Source organism: Dermochelys coriacea, chromosome 12 (genome assembly GCF_009764565.3).
Source record: "Dermochelys coriacea isolate rDerCor1 chromosome 12, rDerCor1.pri.v4, whole genome shotgun sequence".
NCBI classification, from domain to species: domain Eukaryota; kingdom Metazoa; phylum Chordata; order Testudines; family Dermochelyidae; genus Dermochelys; species Dermochelys coriacea.
Genome location: NC_050079.1, coordinates 32,265,543 through 32,285,623, shown reverse-complemented (window position 1 = coordinate 32,285,623; position 20,081 = coordinate 32,265,543).

Below are 20,081 nucleotides of genomic sequence, written 5' to 3'. Positions count from 1 at the left end.
TGTATATAAATCTCCCCACTGTATTTTCCACTGAATGCATCCGATGAAGTGAGCTGTAGCTCACGAAAGCTTATGCTCCAAGTAGATTTGTTAGTCTCTAAGGTGCCACAAGTCCTCCTTTTCTTTTTGCGAATACAGACTAACACGGCTGCTACTCTGAAAGATATTTGAGTTTTTCTTGGGTTGAATTCTGCCCTCAGACATGAATGTACAACTCGCAACATGGTGTGAGGAGAATTAGTCTGTCATTAGCAATACTGGGTGTTGTGCATCTAATTCCCATGCACCACCCTGAAAATTTCCGCCACCCCCACAAATGGAAGGGGAAAAAAAAGAATATCCCATTTATTCTTTTTATATGTAAATGAGACTTAAAATAATTGTTTGATAATGACATGCATTTTTTTTATTTGGAAATATCTCTTGATGATGATTTATCCTGCAATTATTGTTGCTTAGTACTAGCCTTATAATTAAGGCCAAGAAGTGTTTTTCATCACCTCATTAAATATTTTCTCTTTCAGGATGCCTGACTCTCTTTAACACATCCAAGAACTGATAAAGCCACTTGTATGCAGAGCTGGCTGCCTGCAGATCTTTGATCTCCTCCCCCCACCCCTCTTCAAGAATATGACTTTGTGAAGTGGTTGCTGCTGCAGTTTCAGTTTGTTGTTTTAAGCAGCTCAGTAGCTATAAATACTCGTTCACTTTGATTTTCAATTGCCCTTGTAAGACAATTGTTTTTTTGTGAGTGCAGTCTCATTTAAATGTTGGATTCTCGTTGAACTGATATAACTCCAGCCTTATTCTTTCTTTTGATTTTCTTTTGGAAAGTTAGATTTTAAAAAATCAATTCACTTTTTAAAAGAAAGAAAGTGGCTTCCATAGATCACCTCTCGGGGAAAGGAAAGAACCAAGATCTACCTTTGTTATGATGACTAAGAATACTTTGCACCGCTATAATGCCTTTCATCTGATTTTATGGATGGGGAAACTGAGGCACAAAATAAGTGGCTTACCCCAGGTCAAACAGTAAGTCAGCAGCAGGAGCAGATGCCAGCAGTCATCTATATTTCTGGATGCATGAGCTCAGGTTTCAATTTATTCTATGGTATTTTTTGAGTTTTTTATATTTGAAATGTGGTTGGCATAGCTTAGTATAAAAAGGCTATTTCCTGGGTCTCTTCTGTTGCCTAAAATGTTAGCGGTCACACTCCTGCAGTGATTCGGCTCTCTTCCCCCCCACCCCACCCCACCACCCGAATATATAAGTTCACACGGAGTCCCTGGGAGTCGATTGACTTATGCATCTGGGAGCTTCAGTTGTTAAGGGCCCAACTGGAGATACCTTAAAGGGGGCAGTGTTTTAGAAAGTCTGCAGCACCCTCCCCCCCCAAACAAAATGAGGCCTCTTAAGGTGTCTGAACTGGGCACTCAAAATCATTCAACCCTTCTCCAGTTTCCCCTTGGTATAACAACATTTTCTTCAATAGACTTACCCTGGGGATGAATTGGTCCCATATGTATTAGCTGAAAGGTAGGCAAATAAATGCAGACCTTAAAGTGAACATTCAGAGAATAGTTAAACTAGTTTACAGCAGGTCTGGTTTATATTGCCTATAGCACTTCCTAAGGTGTGGTGACAAATGAATGGTGGACTCTCAGCCAATGGTTGTTGGTCTTGCTTTTCCTAGGAGCCTGACACTGGTTTTGCCTTCCCTTTACTGCATAGGCGCCAACTCTGTTGGTGCTCCAGGGCTGGAGCACCCCTGGGGAAAAATTAGTGGGTGCTCTGCACCCACCGACAGCCAAGCTCCCCTCACCCCCCGCTGCATCTCCTCCTCCCCCCAAGCGCCCCGCGTCCACGCTCCTCCACCTACCTCCCAGCACTTCCCGCCTAGTCACCACCAAACAGCTGTTTGGAGGCATTAGCATGCTCTGGGATGGGGGGAGGAGCAGGAACGTGGCACACCCAGGGGAAGGGGTGGGGCTGGGGCGAGGATTTGGGGAAGGAGTTGGAATAGGGGCAGGGAGGGGACAGAGCTGGGGTGGGGACTTTGGGGGAAGGGGTTGGAATGGGGGTGGGGCAGGGGTGAGTCCTCATGGAAGGGGTGGAGTGGGGGAGGGCTGGGGGCAGAGGGGAGGTCAAGCATCTATGGGAAACAGAGGAAGTCGGCGCCTATGCTTTACTGCACACCTGACTAGCTGTTTTAAGAAACTCTGAGATCTGCAAGTGGTAAAACATAGAAACATAAAAATGTAGGGCTGGAAGGGACCTCAAGACATCATCTGCCTCACCTGTGCCAAGCTCAGATTAAACCATCCTCAACGGATGTACATCTAACCTAGTCACTACATGTATACGAGTAGGAGTGAACTTGAGAGAGAGAAGAATGGTCACTTCCCACTCATCACAGATTTTACTCATCTTCTCTTGGGGAGGTGTGCCTAGCAGATCCATTGTATATTTAGCAGGGACTCAGGGAACATTAGGCCAATGTGGAGAAGGGAAAAAGCCCTGGATTTTATTTTTCACAATATTTGATTAAACATAAAGGGAATATTTCTGCCCCAGCGGCAGGTGTGAAGTTTTCAGCAAAGCATCTTCACTGCCATGTCCCCCTTTAAAAACCCCACCCTCCTCCCTGCATACCAGTGAATGCATTTCAGCAGCAGTGGTGTGCAAACACTACCCTTCATAGATTCATAAATGGATCATTGTCGTCATCTGCTCTGACCTCCTGTATAACGCAGGACATAGAATTTCCCCCACTATAATTCCTAGAGCAGATCTTTTAGAAAAACATTCAATCTTGATTTAAAAGTTGCAGGGATAGAGAATCCATCACAACCCCTTGGTAAATTGTTCCATGATTAATTACTCTCACCTTTAAAAATTTTCTCCTTATTTCCAGTCTGAATTTATCTCACTTCAACTTCCAGCCATTGGATCATGTTATACCTTACTCTGCTAGACTGAAGAACACATTATTAAATATGTATCCACATGTAGGTACTTATTGACTGTAATCAAGTCACCCCTTAATCTTCTCTTCTTGTTAAGCTAAATAGATTGAGCTCTTTGAATTTATTACTGCATGGCATGTTTTCTAATCCTTCAGTCATTCTTGTGGATCTTCCCTGAGCCCTCTCCAATTTACTAACATCCTTCCCAAATTGTGGGTGCCAGAACTGGACACAGTATTCCATGCCACAATTGCATTAGCTCTTTTGACCACAAAGTCACACTGGGAGCTCATGTTCAGCTGATTATCCACCACCACCACAAATCTTTTTCAGATAGATCCCCCATGTGTCCTACATTCTTTGTTCTCTGATGTTTAGATTTGCATTTAGCTGTATTAAAAGGCATATTATTTGCTTGCGCCCATTTTACCAAGCGATCAAGATTGCTCTGAATTAGCGATGTGTCCTCTTCATTATTTACCACTCCCCCAATCTTTTTGTCATCTGCAAACTTTCAGTGGTGATTTTATGTTTATTTCCAGACTATTGACAGAGATGTTAAATAGTGTAGGCCCAACAACCGGTCCCTGTGGGACCCCACTGGAAACAGAGCCACTCAGTAATTATTCCGTGATTACAGTTACATTCTGAGACCAATCAGTCAGTCAGTTTTTAATCCATTTAATGTGTGTCATGTTAATTTTGTCATTCTTGTTTTTTAATCAAAATATTAGGTGATGCCAGGTCAAATGCCTGATAGAAGTCTAAGTATATTACATCAACAATATTATCTTTTTATCTACCAAATTTTTAATCTCGTCAAAAATATATTGAATTAGTTTGACAGGATCTATTTTCCATAAACCCCTGTTGATTTGCATTAATTGCCTTACCTTTCTTTAGTTCGTTATTAATTGAATCCTGTATCAGCTGCTCCATTATCTTGCCTGAGATCAATGTCAGGCTAACAAGACTGTAATTACCTGGGTCATTCCATTTTAACTTTTTTAAAATTGGCCCAACATTAGCTTCCTTCCAGTCTTCTGGAACTTCCCCAGTGCTCCAAAACTTATTGAAAATCAACATTAAAGGTCCAGCAAGTTCCTCACCCAGCTCTTTTAAAACTCTTGGATGTAAGTTATCAGGACTTGCTGATTTTAAAATATGTAACTTTAGTAGCTTCTGTTTAACATCCTCCAGAGATACTAGTAACTAGTGGGATGGAAAAAGTGATATCATCATCATGTGATGAGACTGCCTCATATATTTTTTCCCACAAATACAGAACAGGAATATTTATTGACTACCTCTGCCTTTTTACTCATTATTGATTATTCTACCTGACTAATACATGATCAGGATCCCTTTTTGTTCCTACTATTTTTAAAAAAATTATTTATTGTCCTTAACTCTGCTAACCATAGATTTCTCCTTGTGTCCTTTGGTTTCCCTTGTTAGTTTTCTACAATTCCCAACTTCTGATTTATATTTATTACTATCAACTTCCTCTTTCTTCCATTTGTTATATATATATATATTTTTAAATTTACAGCTGCCTTCAGTTCCCCTTCAAACCAAGTATTTATTTTAACCAATACAGTCTTCTTCCATGATTGTGATTCCCAATTATCATTCACATTTTTTAAATTAAATTCTTCCTCCTAGCTGATTTGGCTCATAATTGTTTACAGCTTTGTGAAATTAGCCCTATTAAAGCACGTATATATATTACTGGCCAGGACTGTGTTCTGACTACACATTATTCATGTGATCAAGTAATGATAATTTGTACCTAAGCTACCATAAATTTTTACTCAGGCTGTCGATTAATTGCATTTAACTCATGCAATTAACTCAAAAAAATTAATCGTGATTAAAAAAATCAATTGCTGCTTTAATTGTTAAACAATAGAATATGAACTGAAATTTATTAAAAATTTTGGATTTTTTCTACATTTTCAAATATATTGATTTTAATTACAACACATAAAACAAAGTATACAGTGCTCACTTTATATTAATTTTATAACAAATATTTGCACTGTAAAAATGAGAAAAGAAATATTATTTTTCAGTTCTCCTCATAAAAGTATGTAGTGCAATATCTTTATCGTGAAAGTGAAACTTACAAATGTAGATTTTTTGTTACATAAATCAAAACCAAAACAAAGTAAAACTTTAGAGACTGCAAGTCCACTCAGTCCTACTTCTTGTTCAGCCAATTGCTAAGACAAACAAGTTTGCTTACATTTATGGGAGATAATGTTGCCTGCTTCTTATTTACAGTGTCACCTGAATGTGAGAACAAGCATTCACATGGCACTTTTGTAGCCAGTGTTGCAAGGTATTTACGTGCCAGATATGCTAAACATTTGTATGCCCCTTCATGCTTTGGCCACCATTCCAGAGGACATACTTTCATGTTGATGACGCTCGTTAAAAAATAATGCATTAATTAAATTTATGACTGAACTCCTTGGGGGAGAATTGTATGTCCCCTGCTCTGTTTTACCCACATTCTGCCATATATTTCATGTTATGGCAGTCTTGGATGATGACCCAGCACATGTTTGTTTTAAGAACAATTTCACTGCAAATTTGACAAAATGCAAAGAAGGTACCAATGTGAGATTTCTAGAGATAACTACAGCACTCGACCCAATGTCTAAGAATCTGAAGTTCCTACCAAAATCTGAGAGGGATGAGGTATGGAGCATGCTTTCAGAAGTCTTAAAAGAGCAACACTCTGATGCAGAAACTATAGAACCTGAACCATCAAAAAAGAAAATCAACCTTCTGCTGGTGGCATGTGACTCAGACGATGAAAATGAACATGCATCAGTCTGCATTGCTTTGGATCATTATCAAGCAGAACCCATCATTAGCATGGACATGTGTCCTCTGGAATAGTGGTTGAAGCATGAAAGGACATATGAATCTTTACCATATCTGGCACGTAAATGTCTTGCGATGCCAGCTACAACAGTGCCATGTGAATGCCTGTTCTCACTTTCAGGTGACATTACAAAAAAGAAGAGGGAAGTATTATTTCCTGCAAATGTAAACAAACTTATTTGTCTGAACAATTGGCTGAAGAAGAAGTAGGACTGAGTGGACTTGTAAACTCTAAAGTTTTACATTGTTTTATTTTTGAATGCAGTTATTTTTGTACATAATTATACATTTTTAAGTTCAACTTTCATGATAGATTGCACTTCAGTACTTGTATTAGATGAATTGAAAAATAGTATTTATTTTGTTTTTTACAGTGCAAATATTTATAATCAAAAATAAATATCAAGTGAGCACTGTGCACTTTTTCTGTGTTGTAACTGAAATCAATGTATTTGAAAATGTAGAAAACATCCAAAAATATTTAAATAAATGGTATTCTCTTATTGTTTAGTAGTGTGATTAATTGTGATTATTTTTTTAATCACACGATTAATTGCAATTAATTTTTAATCGCTTGACAGCCCTAATTTTTACTTCTGTGATTAGTCCTCCTTTATCTTTAGGATAAGGTCCAATACAGAACTCCCCCATGCTGGCTGCAATATTTTTTGAGTTAGTTTCATTTCTCAGGGACTGGAAGTAAATCAGCCCCTTCAAGTTCTCTTAGAGTCAAATGGATGGATTCTAATCTCCCAGGGGAACTCCCTCAGCCAGCCGCTCCCTACCCCGGTCTTTCTCAAGGACCTTCACTAAGTGTCTTTGTGGGCAGTGTGACAGACTAACAGTTTCCTGCAATATCCTGATTGAACTGTATTGAATAAAGTTGAATCTTATTGAATTAGGATTAATACCTGTGGGGTACATGGTATTTAAAACACAATTGTGTATGTGTTATTGTGGTACTGTATGCACCTTCTCTAGTAGAAAAGGGGGATGCTAATGTACTTCCTTCCTTATTGACCCTTTGAAGTCACCCCTTGGAAAGGTATGTATATGCTACTTCAAACTGGATTCTTCAGGGACCAAGAGACAAAGAAAACGCTTTTGTAGAAATAACCTAGTTTTAAACTAACTCGCGTCTGTCTTATTGGTCCAAATGGACAGGACCCCTGGTCCATGGAGGGCTCCAATCCTCAGGGTAGAGCTGGAAGGACTGTGTGCTTGTTCTGAGCTGAGGCTGTGACGAACTGGTAACCTCAAAGAATTCCCTTGGGTGGGGGGGTTGATGGACTGCATCTTGGCAGAATCCATGTTAGGGTTGGGGTTGATTCTGGTAAGCTTATTAGCATGTGTGAAGGTTCTTTTATTGTTTTTAATGTGTTTTCTCTGTCATGCTTTTTACCTTAAGAATAAAGAAGGCTTGCATAGGACATGTTGCAAGGTACCTTATAACTGTAGCAGTTGCAGCTGTTAAGCATCTCTGAAGAGAAAGCAAGCAGTGTCCTTGGGCAATCTGTCTGTGCTGAGAATATCATAGTGTAGCAGGGAACTGAGTAACTAAGACATACCCTGGTCAGAAGGGAGACAGCCGAGGGTGTCCACCCAGAAACGCAACAGCTGGGGAGCTGGAAGCCTCGAGTGGCCCTTGGCTGGAATACAGGTGCAGTTGCCCTGAACTGTGACCGTGAGATCTCTTGGTTTGCTAGGAGTAGAATAGGAATAGCCTTCTAGAGCCTGACGTTTTGTGGCACATTGCAAAATACTTTCAGGGTTTGCAGAGCCAGCAAAACAAGTTTGGGTTTATGAATACCACTCTGAAGGGCCAGGCACACATGGGCACAGCATGGCTATGCTGTGTCGGTGGGAGCAATATTTTCAAAGGTGCCAAAGTGACTTAGTATCCCAAGCTAAACTTTAGTTCTTTTTCACTTTGGTACCTTGGAAAATATTACATGGGTTGTATTTTGTTAGCTCAGAGTCTTTCTCCTCCCTATCTCTGCTGCCTTCTCATTCTCTAAGTGGCTGTTTTGCACTTTGCCTCCCTGAACTCCCCGGGCACTTCAGACCATTGACTTCAATGGAACTTCAAGTTAATCACGTGCTTAAATGCTTTGCTGAATCGGGGCCCAATTGTATGGAGCCCAGCTGCAATATTGTTCTTTCAGTAGTGATGAGTGCAGGTAGGGAAGCCTCTTAAACCGAAATGAAGGGCAGGCTTTGCTAGGCTAAGCCACTTAACCGATTAAAATGACCCAGCGATTCATTTAAATAAGCGACTACTTGCACAAGCTTGTAGCACACAGTTGTAGTTGATCTTGACTATTCACGTAATCTAATATAATTTAATTTCATTGTTAGGGGAACCAACTCTGCTTCTGGTTGAAGGGTTGGTGTGAAACAATGCCCATCCCTGCACTGATTCAAGAACTTTGCTGTACAATACTCCCCATGCAGCAAAAGCCAGAGAGATGTTTTTCTCTTTTCTTAAAAGGAATGCTCGGTGGCAGGAATTGGATTTGAAAATGAAAGATAATGATCTGTAGGGAAAACCAAGTGCCAGTCGCTTAGTCCCAGGAGTGCCCTTCCCCCAGCTTCCCCGGGGACACCTGAGTTCCCTGAAATAGTGAGCATGGCACATTGCTATGGTTGGCCCTGTTTGGTGGCATCCGCTTACATGGTACTGTAAATCTGAGCAATGCAGCTGGGGATCTTGGAGTCATCATGGCCTACAAAGCTGTTTTTTGTAACAATAGCTCAATGAAAGGAGAGCTCTGCTGCTGTGGAGCTATTTTATTATTAGACAAGAAATAGTTAAAATATTGCTTGGGAAATACAGGCTGCAAGAAATAATCTTCACTGGCCTCTTACTCCAGTAAGACAACCCACTCCTCCTCAATGTGCAATATGGGCAAGAATGTACCTGACAATCTACCCACTACGCAGCCTGTATGGAAGCAAAAATAAATCTAATGATCTCCTATATATTCCACTTTTCAAAGAGTAAAGGAGTACAAAATACAGGATAAGCCACAGGACGTAAATAAAACCTGGAGAAGTATCAGGAAATGCTATTGCTCTTTCTTATGATGCCACCAGGATAAATGGAGCTACTCAGTGGAAGAACAGCATGTGGCTGCATCAGCAAGATATCATCTCTGTGTGACCTGTTTATAAAAGACTATGCTGGAGATGATCACAGGGGCTCTGCAAGGGGTTCAGAAACAAAGAAATGCAATAAATGCAATTAAACATAAGGGTTTTTATGTAACAGTAATTGAAAACTGGGGAGAGAGAGATTCCCTGGGAGAGATATTCTTTTCACGATTAGCTGACCTGAGAGTTCAGTGCATAACTCCTGGTGCATTGAGCTGAGGAAATACCTTTATCGTTAAGAAATAGAAGATTTCACTGTGATCTCTCTGTAGAATATATTTCTTAGAGAGAAGCATGGAGAAGGAGATGCTCTACAATTCAGGTCAGGTCAGTCCGAAAGGTAGATGTGCTCAGCTGCCTGACCCACACTTGGGTTGGGTTGCTGTGAGTGACCACTAGAACAGTGGTTCTCAACCAGGGATCTGGGACCCACTGGGGTGCTGCAAGCAGGTTTCAGGGGTTGGGTCCACCAACCAGGGCTGGCATTAGACCTGCTGGGGCCCAGGGCAGAAAGTCAAAGCTCCACCACCTGGGGCTGAAGCCTGTGGCTCCAAGTCCCGATACCTGGGGCTGAAGCCAAAGTTTGAGCTACTTAGCTTCGCAGGGCCCCCTGTGGCATGGGGAACAGGTCAATTGCTTTGCTTGCTACCGCCTAATGCTGGCCCTGTTTTTTATATGCAGAAAAACCATTGTTGTGGCACAACTGGGCTGTGGAGTTTTTATAGCATGTTGCGGGGGCCTCAGAAAGAAAAAGGTTGAGATGCTCTGCACTAGAAAATTCAAAGGCACCACTTTGCTACAGTCTGTGATTATTCCTAATTTCATGGGGACAACCGGGCCAGAGTATGGACCATCCCATTTCAAAAAGCACAGATTCCTATCACCTGAACTAAGAGAGAGTCTCCTTTACCTGTCAACAATGTAGAATGTAAGGAGCACAGCTGAGCAATTCTCATCCTGTCCAGTGGAGGCCAGTGAGCTACATAGAGCCAAAGAGCTCATTTATAGTATCATACATTGCAAATTCTCATTGAAATGTAGACGCGAAAGGATCTTGCAAACTTTTGACTAGAGCCCTAGTCTCATTATTATCTTTCTATAATGTGCATCTGGTCACCCTTGCCTTTATCACTAAAGCTTCTTATGAGTTGCCTGTGATGCAAGCCAATGCATTTCAATGGAGATCTAAATCCCTTATAGCAGCATGAGACCTCATTAAAGCAGCTTTGGTAGTAGCTATATGGTGGATTAAATCTCTCAAAAATTGGTTAAAAGCACCCCACAATGGAGTAGTATATTCCAGCTGCACAAGTGCACCTAAGCATGAATGAGCTATGCACAGAAATACGTCATCGTGCTCCTAGTAATCCTATTTTGATCAGCTCATCTAGTGTACACCTGTAATTTGTTGGCAATGCAATTGACTGCGGCTACAGTTTTAGCGATTCACAGGAACAAATCTCAGCTGTCACTTAACTGTTTGCTTTTGTATGAATGTGTGAGATGTATTTGGTGTGTTAAATTTAGAATTCTGTGTGTCCTTATGCATTAATACATAACACCATGTTGATTTCTTTTTTCTTTTCTCTCTGTGTGTGTGTGTGTGTGTGTGTGTGTGTGTGTGTGTGTGAGAGAGAGAGAGAGATTTGCAAAGAAATGAGTGTCTGAAAGAATGACAAAAGAGAGCCTTCTCATTGTGTGGGTTTTACCAACCTAAAGCTGAAACCACAGGTTCCCCAGGCCTTATTCTATTTGGCTTCCCTAGTGTAGATAAATGTAGAGCAACTGGGGGGAGAGGGAATGAGAGGTCAACAGGTCCAGTTTGGGCCCATTTCGCCTTCAAATAAAGTTCAATAAAAACCAGGATGGTTTTGATCTTGCAAGATCTTAACTGTTGGCTTTTTGTTCTGCAAGCTTGGAAATGAGGCCAGATGGGCCCCATGTTCCATTTTTCCTGGATCATCTGTATTTAGGCTAGGGCTCCTTTCTTGGCCTATATGTATTGTACACCCAGATAAATAAATCAGCTCAGAAAGCATAACCAAAAAGCCATTCACAGGTGTTGAGAAACGGAGTACTTCTGTATGTTGCATAAACAAGTGCTAGGCTTGAGAGTGATCAGTCATGACAGGCTAATAAGGTGCACTGAACATTATACTGAACAGCTGAGCATTACACAAACCTTTGTGTAAAAGTCCTAAAGTGCCACTCTTGTATACCTAAACACATTAAAAATGAATGGGAGTATTTAGAATTCTATCCTATCTCCCTATTTAGATGTTGGCTCTGGATATTTTGCAGCCCAAATGTGTAACTGGTATTTGGATTCTGGTTCATATTATCAGCATGTAATTTTCAGTTTATAAGTGAAAAAATATTCATTGAAGAATGGCTTTAAACAGTACTGTGTTAAAGTGCACTAGGAAACCTTTAGTGCATACCAGCAGATTCTACATGGATCAATTCTTGTGCCACTTGTTTGTGCGCTTTAGAAATCACTCCCCTCTCATGTGTGTTACCCCATTGTGGAGATAAGCCCTTCGTCACTTTTGTTTTTCCACTTTAGGTGGAAGCATGGCTTGGAAAATGCAGAGGACTGATAACTCTGGAGATCAAAGGCCTCTGTTTATCCCGAGATGTAGTACAGCTTAGCATGGGCCTGCCAATGTGCAGTGTCTGGAGAGATCATTATTATGGGTGAAGAGGCAATTTAGTTTCCATGCCAATCTTTGGCCTTTGTGGAAAATGCCCCTCTGAAGGAGGTATTCATGTCATGCGGATGTCTCTTTATTAGAAATTGGTGTTTGCCTCACCAATTCATTTCACCTAGACCACTGAGGAGCACTAAGATTTACTTGCAGTGAGCCCTGGCTGCATTGGAACCAGCAATCTAAAATACTCTGCATTTCATTACCAATCCCTGAGCCAACTAGTTCCCTCTTAAAGTTAATTTTTAAAAACTGTTATGATGACTAGTCCTGGCTAATTATTGTTGTCATGAGCACTAAACCAAGTGTGAAGCCTTCAGAGTACTCCGGGTCACACTACTTCATTAATTATTATGTTTCCTCCTGAAAATATGTGGTTCTGGGAGCAGTGGCTTTCTTCATGTGTCAGATGATGACACTAGAGCAAAGCTGCAATGGCAAAAGAGATTCAGTGCAACAGAGGAGAACACATGGAACCATCTGTGATTCCAGACTTTGGAAACCCACCAGTAGTTCTATAGCATTGTAGTGTGAAGTATACATGGGATATTAAAGTAAGTCATATTGTTTCTCTCTGCTGTCTTCCAAGGGGTCTTCTGAGCACCTCTCAGGATGCAAGTTTGAGTCCTCCTGTTCTCAAGCTCACATATTATGGGCCCAATAATTGCTGCTCCTGAACTGGCAGTTGCAGAAGTGCGAGATGAGCTAGCTAGGTAGAGGTGTTCTATCACACAGCAATCCCAGAGCCTACCAGCCCAAGAGACAATTAATGAATCCAGATTTCCCATAATGCAATGCCATTATATTGGTAGGACAGGCCTTTGACATGACTTTGAGCCAACCACAGTCATCTTTCTCACCTAGTTTTGTATGTCCTTGTTTCTTTTTCTTTTTTTTCCATTCTTCCTTTTTCCTCCAGATTTCTCCTCCCCTTTTCCTGTCTCCATTTCTCTCATTCTCTCTCCCCTTTTCTCCTCTTTGTGCCTTCCTCCCTGTTTTTTGTCACTGTCTCTCCCCATGTAATGATCAGGCACTAGCATCTGAAAAAACAAATTGTCTCTGATCATATTGCTGTGCACTTGCATTTTACCTGTGGCACCGGCAGTTGTGTGAAATTGACTATGGAATGTGATCCTAGTCAGTTTCACAGTGCTGCTGGCACTGCGTGCAAGGAAGCTTTTCTGCAGAGGACTGCAATCAGTCTCTTCAAATGAAAAAGTCGGGGAGAGAGGAGAAGAAGGTGGTGCACCGCTCTGTCCAACCGCATCCTGAGCAGGTAGATCATCACACTGTTCACAGCCAGGAAAGCCCTGTGGTTGCAGGAGAGCTGCCTTTCCTTAGTGTTCTCAGGGGGTGTGGCAATCAAAGAGGAGTACTGTATGTAAGGCAGAGGAATTTGATCCTCAGCATGTTGGGGTAGATTTTGTATGTGGCACATTACGGTGTATGTCTGTCTGATTTGCATGACTGTTTTATTGCCTGGGAAGTGTTTAGGACTTGATATGAAATTCAGCCTTGAGGAAACACAATTTTTATCCAAAAGAATAAGATACAGTCTTTGACTAGAAATTGCTTCAATCTTTATTAGATGAAATGCTGGAATAGAAGCCATGGCTTTTGTTGTATCTTGCCAATAGCAACAAATCACTCAGTGCCCAAACTTGGAAGTGCTGCTCCGGGAGTCGGTCTCCATTGCCTCTGCATCATCCCACCACTGTTCACAATAGGACGTCTCACATTTACATTTTTTTAACAATAAAGTGCAATTTCCTTAAGTGCAGAACAAAATTAATGCAGGCTGAAATCATGGCCCAATCTATATGGCAACTCAGGTGCATAAGTCCTCCTCTCTATGCATTTAGATGTCCTCTCCAGACTTAGGTCCAGATACCTAAGCCTATGCAAGTGCTACAGGTGTATTACTGTACCACCCCGAGCAGGCAGGTGGAAAGGGGTGACCACTAGGTGGAGTCTTGGCCCTGGTACCCCAACAGGTTGGCCAGATGAAAATGGATAGGAGGAGTATTGATGGGAGCAATGAAGAACAGGCAAGGAGTGATGCCTTTCTGGGGCAAAGGGGAAAATATAGCCAAACATTTTCAACAGTGGGTTCCTGAAATTAGGCTCCCAAGTCCATTGTTAGGAACCTGAATATGTAGCTTACATGGGAGTCACTGTCAGAGCTGATAAAAACATTTTCATCCAAACTTTTTTTCTACAAAAAAAGGTTGGCCAAAATGGAAGATTTTGCCCCCCCCCCGAAAGTCTGTTTTTGTAGAAAACTTGTGGTTTTTGCTGAAAAATTGACCACCTGAAATAAATTGTTGGGGTTTTTTTGCTTTGCAGCACCTGAATAGTCTTAATGAAGACCTGAAATATTGTGAACATTTTTGACAAAAATGGAAAAAAAATTCCTGAGTTGCGGTCGGGGGAAGAGTCATTTCCTGATCAGCTGTACTGCTGGGTAATTGGCTCTTCTGAACATCAAGCCACTTAATCTGATACTTCTCAGGGATCAAGGGTCTATCCTTTGGCACTTAGTTTTGTCATAGTTTCCTGTGTAATTGTATAGCTTTATAATGTTTTTAGCAGTCAGATACCATGGTGATGGAGATTTTATATGGATAGGCCCTGAATCTGCCACTAGATTCATCTGCATGGATCCAGTAGCAGAACCCAGGGCCTAAGCTAGCTAGAGATCTTGATGCACGGCAGATGAAAGAATTCTGCAATACCCTGAATAGAATACCTGTTACATTTCAACATCCTGCCCATGTTCTGTGTATCTCACTGACTTGTTTGATTCCTTTCCCTCAGTAACCTCCCACAAAATACTTTCCTTTTAATATCTGAGGATTGCAGAATTGATATAAGCTGGCAGAGGCAACCCAGTGTAGGCTTCCCAGTTGCCACTGACCTTTCCTGATAGCAGCTTTTTATCATGCCTCCCCCAGGAATGCCCACATTAATATATTATTTCATCTAATTTCTCATTGGAACAGCTCCTTTTGGATTCAGAGCCTATGTCTGCCTTGTGAGTTATAGGCTGCTGAGAATAATGAAGTCTTATAGGTTGTTCATGAACTGTTTTCTTTGAGTGTGTGTGTGTGTGTGTGTGTGCACGTGTGCACGAGTGATCACCCAGGTCACATTATTTTGTTTCTGCTTCCTGATTAGATAAAGTAGATATTTTTCAAACTAGAGGGTAGCAAATGATGAAACGAGCAAAAATGGAACTCCCAAACAAACCCTCTCCACACTCTTTAATACTGTCTGCAACTCCACTATCCAGGAAACCAGGCCTGCAACCTTAAAATCATATTTGGTTCTTCTCTCTCCTCCTCCTCCCTATCCAGGCCAAATCTTGCCTCTTATTCCTCTCTAAGACCATTCAAATCCATCCTGTGGTCTCCTTCCATACTTGATCCAGGCCCTGGTTAACTCCTTCCTTGATTCTTGCTACTCTTGTCCACTTTTTGCTTGATACCTTTGAGTCTTTGTACCTGATTGCCTTTCTTATCAGATTCAAATTCCTGATCCTCACCTTCAGGGCCCCACAGCTGCTCTTCAGAAACCACGGTTTCCTCCTTTCTTGCTGCTTGCTCCTCTGTTCCTGCCCAACCCTCTACCACTGCAGCTTGTCTTTTTGCTCCCCTGGTGGTCTTTACCTACAGACAACTTTGTGTCTTGTCTCATGCTGCTCCACTAGGCCTTGGTAATCCTTCCTGACCTTCCTGGCAGTCAAAAAAGCAAACAGAATGTTGGGAATCATTAAGAAAGGGATAGATAATAAGACAGAAAATAGCATATTGCCTCTATATAAATCCATGGTATGCCCACACCTTGAATACTGCATGCAGATGTGGTCGCCCCATCTCAAAAAAGATGTATTGGAATTGGAAACGGTTCAGAAAAGGGCAACCAAAATGATTAGGGTATGGAACCGCTTCCATATGAAGAGACTTATTAATAAGACTGGGCCTTTTCAGTTTGGAAAAGACGACTAAGGGGGGATGTGATTTGAGATCTATAAAATCGTCACTGGTGTGGAGAAAGTACATAAGGGAGTGTTATTTACTCCTTCTCATAACACAAGAACTAGGGGTCACCAAATGAAATTAATAGGCAGCAGGTTTAAAACAAATGAAAGGAAGTATTTCTTCACACAACACACAGTCAACCTATGGAACTCTTTGCCAGAGGATGTTGTGAAGGCCAAGACTATAACAGGGTTCAAAAAAGAACTAGATGGAGGATAGGTCCATCAATGGCTATTAGCCAGAGTGGACAGGAATGGTGTCCCTAGCCTCTGTTTGCCAGGGGCTGGGATGAGCCCACAGGAGATGGATCACTTGATGATTCCCTGTTCGTTCCCTCTGGGGCACCTGGTATTGGCCACTGTCGGAAGACAGGATACTGGGCTAGATGGACCTTTGGTCTGACCCAGTATGACTGTTCTTATGTTTGCCATTGCAACTTCCCTCTCCCTCTTCAGATCCCTTCTCAAGGCTCACTTCCATCACTGTCCTTCAACCCATCCTCTTTCCCAGGTCTAGGTCTTAATATTAAACATTATTTAACTAAATTATATTTATATTTATATTCTCCTAAAATAAAGAGGATCTAACCAAGGTACCTGGATGATAATGCAGCAATAGGAGAATCTCATGATCTTCCTTTCTTACAACCTTCCCCATCCTCACTATCTTTGCTCATTGTCAACTTTTGCTCTGTTCCTGGCATCTCTAATACAGAGTAGAAATTAGGGCAGCAAGCTTTATTTTTGCTTGTCTGTACCTACATCGTATATGTGAAACTTCAGTGTAGAAATGTAGATAGGAAAAATGCATTATTATCCAAAGTGGAATTTTGCCAAGACATCCCTAAGTACTAGGGCTTTTTAATGGCCACAGGTGATCAGGACACGAGTTTCAGCTGGCCTCCAAAAGGTGGCAACTCTCAACAGCAAACAGTATGCCAGGCCCTTGCTTTACAGTAGTTCAGAGAGAAGAGCAGCCACTGGTAAATCACCAACACCACTTCATGCAATGCCTGTGGGGGGTTTCCTTACAGGCTTCCTATCTAGGTATAAACTAGGTCCACTCTGTTTAATTCATAAGATCTTAGCCCGAGGGACAGTCCGACTCCCGAGCATTCTGCGTGAAATGAACTCCTCGGGGGTCAGATTCTGCCTTGTATTCCACCTATTGTAATTCCAGAATTTCACTGTCAGAGCTGTTTACCTAAAATCAAACTCAATACCATTTTTATTTTAAACAATCCCAAATAATTGCACAGTGCAATTGCCCACCTTCAATGCAGCCTTGTTTTATTTCTACATATGACAATTACTCAGCCCCAGAGCACCCCATTTTGGTGTTTACTATAGGGGCTTCATTTGTTTTCTCGTTGTCTATCTTGATTCTCTTGATTGCTTGTTGTCTCTATCAAACTGTAAACCGATGAGATCGTCTTCACCAATCATTAACGACTAGACTGGAATAAAGGGCTAAGTCTAGTAATTGTACTTTTTTACAACACTCACCCTAGGTTCTGTTCAGCCTCACCGGCCATGACATGTTTTTTATTGCACACAGCAATGAAAATAGACCCAAGTGCTAGAGGGGGGAGAAAAAAAAAGAAAACCCAATTTGCTCCCTATTAAGTTGCTGAGAAGTTTAAGCCCATTTCTGTTCCAGTTAGTTGCTAAGTGAAAATGTAACTCCTTTATATATTTCACCAGAATTAAACTTAAACCTACAGAATTAGGTTTATTAATTTCTGTCAGTGCTCAATGGGGAAATAAGAGTGCCCATTCATTAAGGATACACAATTACTGCAGACAAAAATGAAGCGCGGTGCTATTAACCATAATAAAAATGTTGAACACTGTGGAAATTTTCATTAAGTAGAATCTATTCTTTATATGAATCCACTTAATCCTTTCTGTACTTCCCCCCCCTTTTATGCTCTCCAACTCATTTTATTTTATTACTGAACTTTTTATAAATGTTTCTTAATTTAATTATGATTAAATATTTTTGGTAGAGAACAGTGTTGTTCCATTTTTAAAAAAGCTTCCTCTCCCCCTCTGAGCTTTGTGAAAAATAGTCTTTAGAAACAACACAAGTATTACACAGGGCTTCGTTATTATTTTAGATCATGAGTATATGAGGGGAAAATACAATAAATAAGAACAAGAAACTATATCAACCTGGGCACTAAAATTCAGTTCACTTCCTAGGTGAGATTCTCATCTGATGTAAATTGGTGTAGCTTCCCTGATATCAATGGAGCTACACTGGCTTACAAAACCAGCCGAGGCTCTAAGTCCAAATTAATAAAAGCTGACTGCAGTTAACTCTAAATGAGTGTTTCTGAAAAATAATAAAAAGGCCATAGAACAGATAGGCAAGGAACCTGAATATCTCCAGAAAGGGAAGAAGCACATTGACGGGGCATTCTGTGAAGTTTGCACATCTGCTGCCAAGTTGCCAGTTCTCACTCAATAATAGACACTTAGTTTTCCAGTACTTATTTGTCCTCAATTCAGTCCTTTGACTCATTCGTAAGTCCCCTAACAGTTCACTTGTGCTGCATTCCCCATTGAACTGGTAAACATGTTTTGAACAATTTATTTTTTTGATGAAAAAGTCTTCTTGGGGGCGGGGGGTGGCATGAAAAAGAGACAGACCTTGCTGTTAACTATTCAATCACAGGGTTGTATTTAACATATTACTCTACTATTTTTTAATCCAGGAATGAATTTATACAACAGTAGTTTATGGCTTTACTATTGCTATATTGATTGCATTGCGTGGTACTGGCTGGAGATAGGGACAGATCCTCAGCTAATTTAACATGGCATTACTCTATGGACAGCAATCTATGTAGCTCTGCTGCAGTCAATGGGGATGGGCTCATTTACATCAAATAAGGATCTGTCTCTCTATGTTTTAAATTATTGTCAAAGAGTTTAGTGCGGCGGATGAGCATCATTTCCTAAATGTCTAAATACATAACGTCATACCTTTGGTCAATGATGTCTAACCAATCTAAGGGCCCCATCATTGGAGTTCTCCTTAAAAAGCTGCTACCAGATTTGTCTGTGGTTATCACAAGGCCTGATTCTGCCCCCTGGAGATCAAGGGGAGTTTTCCAGTTGACCAGAATGGGCTCCTTATCACCTTGTTCCTGAGCAAAGACTGCAACACTATCAGGTATATAGTGGAAGATAAACTCTCGTAAGCCACATGGAAGAAGTGATTAGATAACCTTTATCACCTGTGATAGTCTCAACAAGTAAACCAGAGAAGGGAGTTTGAAATAAAGGATAAACTTTAGCATAAATGGACAGGGACTACTGACACCACTGATGCTCTCATTTAATAACGTCTTAAAAGAGTTTCCTAAATGCAAACTTGCAAGTTGTTGTTGTTTATTATTTGTATTATGGCAAGCCTACAAGCCTAAGTCATGGACCAAGCCCCATTGTGCTAGGCACTGGAGAAACACAGAACAAAAAGATTGGTCACTGCACCAAAAAGCTTATACTTAAAGTAAACTGTTAGTGCACACAGAAATTCTAGAGAAAGGATGACTAAGGCATTGGATGAGTATGCAGTAGTCAAGAGGTGGACTGTGGGCCAAATACAGACCACCAGTCGCTTTTGAATGGATCCCCAAATCTTTTTATTTACTTATTATCATTATTGTTATTTTTAATTATTATTTTCTCTGGAGTCCTGACCTTGATTATACCTTGACCAAGAAATCTGGACCTTGACAAAAAATAATTGCTTTCCCCTGAGAAAGACGTGGGTTCATGTCTTTGCCACAGACTTTATGTATCTTGGGCAAGGCATCTAAAGGCCATGTGGCCTACTTGGCAAAGCACTGGAATGTGATTCAGGTGAGCTTGGTTTATTCCCAGTGCTGCCATTGGCCTGCTGGGTGACCTAAGGGAAGTTACTTTTCACCTCTGTGTCTGATTCTTCATCTATAAAATAGGAATAATGATAGTGACTGCCGTTGTAAAGGTTTGAAATCTACTAATGATAAGAGCTAGGTGGTATTATCAGCTTCTCTGTGCCACAGTCCCACATTTCTAAAATAAGGTAATAATGCTTCCTTCCCTTCCACCTTTTTAATGTCTCATCTACTTAGACTGGAATCTCTTTAGATGCAGGATCCCATCTTCTTGTGTTTTATACAGCTCCTGTTTAGAACAAGGGGGCTCTGAACTAGATTGGAATCTGTAGACATTTCCATTATACAAGCACAAATAACATTTACCCTACTCCCCACTCTGCTTGCTACTTATACACAAGTCGCGTCTTGTCCTAAGTTAGATGTAAG